The following is a 7,420-nucleotide window of genomic DNA, read 5'->3' as shown; positions in this document are numbered from 1 at the left end:
TTAGAACTGAGAAAGCCTCTTGGATGAGAGGTGAAACGTCTTCAAGTAAGGGCAAAGCCTCTGTACATCACACAACTGAGCTAATGGGTGCCCCAGATACCTCTTTTATATCACATCTTAAATATCAGATATACAGAATGTAGGATACAGAACATTGCACGATAAGACGTTGGTGTGTGTAACGCTTTACGTTGGGGTGCTGAGGGGCTTTCACATTTGCCGAATTTACAAGACGGCACCAAATCTAAGAATTTGTCAGAAACAGAGTTTCTCAAAATTTATACAGTTTCTTCTGACTCAACAACTCACAAAACTGAGCGATTTTTAAAGGGAGTCTGGTGAATTTCTCTCCCTTTTCATCTCCTTGCTTGTGTTGACTGTAGTTGATGTCGCTGCTTTGACCTATAATATGTTGGTGTTCAAGTATGCTGTCTGCTTGAGTGCAAAACGTTCTCAAATTGTTGTAAACGATTTGCTAAAAATAATACGTGTAATCCAAAAAACATGAAACAAACTGTGTCCGACTTCCTGCGTGTTAATCATTTAAATCAAAATAATCTGATTGATAACCAAAGAAAGAGAGCTACGGCACGGAAAATAATTAAGTCATCCAAAAAGAATGTGTGGAGACAAGTCTGCAGAGAAATTAAACTTAATGACATCTGGCCACTGGTTAAAAAGATGAGTAGGAAAAAGGAAATCTGTTAAAATTCCAGTGCTGGTAGATGGACAATATCTGGCAATTACAAACAAGCAAAAAGCTGAGTTATTGGGTATGAAGTCTGCAAGTGTACATAGTAGAAGCCACTTGATGAAATCCATAAACAATGAAAAGATGACATTTTAAGAGAAAATAATGATGTAACAAAGAAGAAAGATGGAGATGGATCAGCTCTTGATATGGATATTACATTACATGAGTTGAAAATGGCATTAGAGAGAAGTGAATGTACAGCTCCAGGACAAGATCAACTATGCTAAGCTATGTTCAGACAACTCCCAGATGAAGTGCTGGAAATTTAATAAACTTGTTTGATAAGATATGGAGGGAAGGTGTAATGTCTAAGAGCTGGAAAAATGCTCTTATACTGCCATTTGCTAAGCCCGGTGAAGACCCAGCCAGATGCACCCACACAGAGTTGAACAATACTGTAAGGACACGCCTGTGTCCTTACAGTATATACTATTTAGAACAAAGAGGTCAAAGGTGTTTTTTGTAAAGGAATATCTACGGTAGATGCTTTAGTTAAAGTTAGTAATGAGGCAGAAGAAGCTGTTACAATGAAAGAGATCATGTCTGTAGTGTACTTTGACATTGAGAGTTGGAGATGCTGTGTCAGAAGAGTCTGATATAGTAAATGGTATTCCTCAGGGCAGTGCGATAAGCCCTATTCTGTTTAACATTATGATAAATGATATTTTTGTGAATGTTGGTGGAGATATTGGGTCATCACTTCATGTGGATGAAGGGGCAATATGGAAAAGAGGGAAAAACATCAGACGTGATTAATTGGATTTAGGAAAATATACAAAAGGTTGAAAGACGGTCATATGACCAGGGATTTAAGATGTCAGTTACAAAGTCATGTTACATGATCTTTACCAGGAAGAGAAAGGTAGATAACGTGCAGCTTAAATTGTATGGGCAAAATATGGGAAGGGTAAGTGAGTTTAAATATTTAGGATTGTGGTTTGATGAGAAATGTATATGGAGGAACCTGTTAAACAGGTTGAGACAAAGTGCAAAAAAGTACTGAATCTCAGGAGATCAGTCTCTAGTTATGAATGGGGAGCAGATAAGCAATCACTGTTGGATATTTATTGTAATTCGGGCTATATGGACTATGGATGAGTGGTATATGGAGCAGCAGCAAAGAGCATCTTGGAAAAACCGAAGACCGAATTCAGTTCAGAGCTCTAAGACTCAGTATTGGTGCAGTTAAAAACAACTCCTATGAACACACAACTGGTGGAAGCGAATTTACTACCATTACATCTGAGACGTACAAAGTTGTCACTGGCTTATTGGGTTAAGTTAAAGGGATCCGGAGAGGAACCAGCTGCCGCTAAGGTGATAAGTGATTGTTGGGAGAACTCACAGCAGAGAAGAGGTAAGGGATTTGGATGCCATATTAATTCAGTGACAGAAGAATATGGTATAAATAAATTAGAGTATGGGCCTGAAAGTTGTTTGGGGTAATGTTCCTTCAGGGATATTCCCAGTACCAACTTGTGGACCAGAAGAGTGAATGGATTAAAAGAAATGAGGGTACTATTGGGCTAATAATTGGAATTATTATAACTCCATACCAATATTTAGTGACAGATCCAAAGAGCCAGAGAGTGTTCATACCCGAGTCTCATGTAGTCTTATGCAACATGATTAATAATAGATTATAACTTACTGCTATAATTTTAGGGATGCAATGGATAGAGGAGGTGAGGCCTGAGAGAGCTGCCATCTGCTCAGATTCAACTGCAGCTCTGGAAAGCTAGAATTCAAAAGAAACAGTAAGAAAGGATCTATTGATGGAAATATATATGATAATGGTGAGACTACAAAGACTTGGAGTTAATGTGCAGTTTTGTTGGGTTCCTGCTCGTGTTGGTGAAGAGGGTGATGAGAAAGCAGACGAGGCTGCTAAAAGAGCATTGAAATTAAATTATGCTGATATAATGACAGTGCCCTTTGGTAAAGGTTTTTATACAGTTGTGCTCATAAGTTTACATACCCCGGCAGAATTTGTGATTTTTTGGCCATTTTTCAGAGAATATGAATGATAATACAAAAACTCATGGTTAGTGGTTGGGTGAAGCCATTTATTATCAAACAATTGTGTTTGCTCTTTGTAAAATCATAGTGACAACAGAAACTACCCAAATGACCCTGATCAAAAGTTTACATACCCTAGTTCTTAATACCGTGAACTGCCCCTTTTTACTGCCAGCTTGAAGTCTTTTGTGGTTGTGGATGAGGCTTTATTTCCTCAGATGGTAAAACTGCCCTGTCTTCTTGAAAAAAGCCTCCAGGTCCTGTAAATTCCTGGGTTAACTTGCATGAACTGCACGTTTGAGATCTCCCCAAAGTGGCTCAATGATATTGAGGTCAGGAGACTGAGATGGCCACTCCAGAACCTTCACTTGTTTCTGCTGTAGCCAATGACGGGTCGACTTGGCCTTGTGTTTTTGATCATTGTCATGTTGTTTCCTCCAGTATTTTCTGATAACGTGCTGCATTCATCTCGCCATCAATTTTGACCAGGTTCCCTGTGCCTTTGTAGCTCACACATCCCCAAAACATCAGCGATCCACCTCCGTGTTTCACAGTAGGAATGGTGTACTTTTCATCATAGGCCTTGTTGACTCCTCTCCAAATGTAGCGTTCATGGTTGTTGCCAAAAGTTTTGGTCTCATCACTCCAAATAACTTTGTTCCAGATGTCTGCATGCAGCCCATTTTTTCTTCAAGTGCTTCCTTATTGTGCATCTTGAAAGTTATTGGTGGGTTTTTCTTTGCATCCCGAACAATTTTCTGGCTGAAATTTGTGTTGGTTTCAACAGAATCAGAGTTTGAACACTGCTGATTGGCATTCTCAATTCCTTGGATATCATTTTTTATCCTTTTCCTGTTTTATAAAGTTCAACTACCTTCTCCCGCAGTTCCTTTGATAATTCTTTTGCTTTTCCCCTCATGGCTCAGAATCCAGCAACGTCAGTGCAGCACTGGATGAAACTCACTGACTTTTTACACACACACACTGATTACAAGCAAACAGATCACAGGTGAGGATGGTCACCTTTAGTAGCCATTTAAACCTGTGTGTGTCAACTTGTGTGTATGTTATCAGGCCAAAACCTCCAGGGTATGTGAAATTTTGATCAGGGTCATTTGTGTAGTTTCTGTTGTCATTATGATTTAAAAAGAGCAAACACAATTGTTTGATAAGAACTGGCTTCACCCAAACCACTAACCATGAGCGAAAGAAACGTTTTTGTATTATCATTCATATTCTCATGGGCACAACTGTACTTCAAATATACCTTTAATTGTACTCTACGTGGAATTAAGGTGAACTGATACAGTGCCATTAGACTACAAGATTCAAAATTCACTTCAGTTTTCTGGTAGCCTGTACTTTTTGTGCATGCAAACACCATATCTGCATTTGTATAAAACACTCCTCTGGAGACCAGTCTGCAGCCACTGAATGCACCATGGAGAGTTGTGAGAGAAGATGATGACAAGTTATGTAACAACACAAACACCCACAGAGAATACAGTTGAATGGGAGATGAGTTATCAGGTTTCAGTAGCTCAAAACCACAGATACTTCAGTACCACGTCAATACCTGCAGATTGGATGTGCATGCTTCGCTGCTATTTCCATATCATGGTTTATGAACTTCACCACAGTGTTACACAGAAAATCTGTGGGTGTGCTGATGTTTCTCTCTTCCCTCTCTCACAGGTCACCTTTGTGTGAGTCTGGGCCTCTCGTGGGGCAGAACAGCAAAGCGGAAATTAACCTGGGTGTTAAAAGAAGAAACGTGACTTCCTGGTGCCGTCCACCGCCGCAAGAGGCATGTCCAGGCATGTCCAGGCTGTGTGTGCCTACTGGGTAGTGAGGGTTATTTTATTTATTTAATTTTCTTATCTTTAACTTGATTTTCTGTGTGTTTTTCAGATAAATTACCTTAACGTGGGTGATGTTGAAGTTTTACATCACCCACGTTAAGGTAATTTATTCACTAATTAAGTGACATTAGTTTGTGTCCAGCTTCTCAAATATGAGGATGTAATGCTTTTCCTTATACACATGCAAGTATATTTATTTCCAGCCAACAAGGCTGTTAAATGGGCGACGGCAGTTCGAGTCTGCCTTTCTACATTTATAAGTGTGTCACCACTGGATATTTTTAAGGAGATCGCGGGACATACTCGGATATTTCCGGATAATTTCCATCCGTGTTTGTTGTGACCAAACCAGGTATTTTAAGCCTAACTGTGTTGTTTTCCCAACCCTCACCAAGTGTTTTTTTGTGCCTGAGCTAAACCCAGAGCAAAAGCACAGCGCTGTGAAAAGAAATAATGGAAAAAATGAGTGAGGAGCTACAGGGAAGTGATCACTCCCGTGGGAGCATACCACTTTGCTGTGAGAGGCTCGACAACAGAGAGTTATTGAGAATCAGACACGTGGGAACTGTAGCACAGGGACTTTCAGATCAAGATGCATCAAGTCAGCTAAATAGCACCACATGCTGTGCCGGGCCCAATGATGGATATGATCCTCCGACACCACGGACAGCCAAGGTTTTTTATCCATTTGGGAAAGGCCCGTGCCCATATTAGGAGCAGTGTTGCTGCAGGCAGAGAGCAATTAAGACTCATTCCTGTTTGCCAGAGTCAGTAAAGAGGGAAGTTTACGTTGAAGTTGGGCTGAAAGGAAAACTGCCTTTCTAGTCATTTTAGATTTAGATTTTACAATATGTGTCCCAAAAACATCCAAAAATCACTTTCTTTGTATGTTTTTATACATAAATTCAGTCATGTCTTCATCCTGTATGACAAAATGTCACATGTGCTAACGTAAGCTTGAACCAAACAATCACTTCTCAAGTTTAAGTGAGTGGCACAGCGCTCAGGTTTCGTGTCAGAATATATTTCACTCATTACTGTAGAAAAACCCCACAAATGTGTGACTTTATTCACAGATTTTGGGTGAAACTGGATCAGATTTTATGATTTGAGGAGCACCTTTAACGTCGCACTCTGTAGTGTCAGATAAGACAATCAGAAACTCAGAAAGGTTTTATTTACAGTATTTATAAGGCAATAATACAAACTCTGAAATATTTATTACTTTCAAGCCCTCCTCACTGTTTGAAGTCAGACAGATGGCAGATCAGGTCAGTTTTTTATGAAGACATTTTGATGATTTAGTTTGTTTAAGCCTGAAAATCAGTCGAGGAGGATTTAAAATGTGTTGTGCACCTTTAAATTTTGTGTACGATGAGTAATTTCCACTTCTTCTCTGTTGTGATTCTTGCAACAGTTTCAGTCTTAATCTGACTTTGAAGTTCCTGCACTCTGAAAAACAGCTCATTATAAAATGTGCTGATGACACAGTGACTGCAGCCTTAAACCAGAGGAGGATCAGTGTGTCAGGTCCAGTGTGTTCCCCCCCCAAAAAACCCTAAAAACCCTGACAGACTTTAAAGCCGGGCCCGGGTGGATCCTGCAGAATGCCGCTGATCTGCGTTAGGGTGAGAACAAGTGAGATGACACAGAAAACCACTGAGAGTAGGTTGATCTGTTCCACCTCTGATCAGCCGGCGGAGGTAGTATCAGAGTGCCCGGAAAAGACTTTCGATGGCGCTGTTTTGAGGAAGTCTGGCAGTAGGTTGCACTTGCAGCGTGAGTCATATCAAAATCACTGCACAAACACTTCTTTTGTTGGTGTGCTATCAAGGGATGAACTACTGCTCTGTATGCGGGTGGCGGCAGGGGAAGGAAGGTCAGGCGGATCCGGTCATTCAGTGCCCGATTGGTGTTGGAAGGAATATATTTTGTCAAGTATTTCCTTTGTCTGTGTTGGATGAAGGAAATGACCTAACAGGGTCGAACTGATCTGTAATAAAAAGAGACATTATTACAGGAGGCTGGTTCTTCAACTCAGGGCAGATGTTGGGCGTCCATGCTTGCCTCTTCCCTGAGCAGCTTCTTCCCCACCACCACCACAATAAGCCCTTTGAAGCTGCAAGCTTCAATTTATAAGGCAATAAAACAAACTATTTATTATTTTCAAGCCCTCCTCACTGTTTGAAGTCAGACAGATGGCAGATCAGGTCAGTTTTTTATGAAGACATTTTGATGATTTAGTTTGTTTACGCCTGAAAATCAATCGAGGAAGATTTTAAATGTGTTGTGCACCTTTAAGGCTCTTTTACGTTAACTTTACATGATACGGGCGTCACTTATAAAGCAGCAGGGGAACAACACTGATGTTTATTTACATATTTTAAAGTCAGGCCCAGGTGGATCCTGCAGAATGCTGCAACTCTGTTTTGCTGCGAAGCTCCAGAAATGTCATGTCACCGGACTTTCCACCAGCGTGACGGTGACAAGATAACAACTGAACTGTCTAATTATGAAAGTCAAATGCCACGGCCTCAAATTTACATAAGCCACCAGCATGTGCCAGTTATGACGTTGAAGTGAGCGTTACACAGGAAACCACAGAAACAGTGATTTAGTGCTTTCAGTTCTTTGTCAACAGTGAAAAAATGTGCCAGCTTCTTCTACTTCTGCTTTATCTGCACTCTTAAAAATAACTCAGGGGACCTGTTACCACCGCTTAATGAAACGCATGGTTGCAAGATAAAAATTGCAAACGTTATTTTGATGAGTTGTGTTGACACAA

This window comes from Pagrus major, chromosome 10 (genome assembly GCF_040436345.1).
Source record: "Pagrus major chromosome 10, Pma_NU_1.0".
NCBI classification, from domain to species: domain Eukaryota; kingdom Metazoa; phylum Chordata; class Actinopteri; order Spariformes; family Sparidae; genus Pagrus; species Pagrus major.
The sequence above is the reverse complement of the archived record's forward strand: the minus strand, read 5'-3'. Positions refer to the sequence as shown.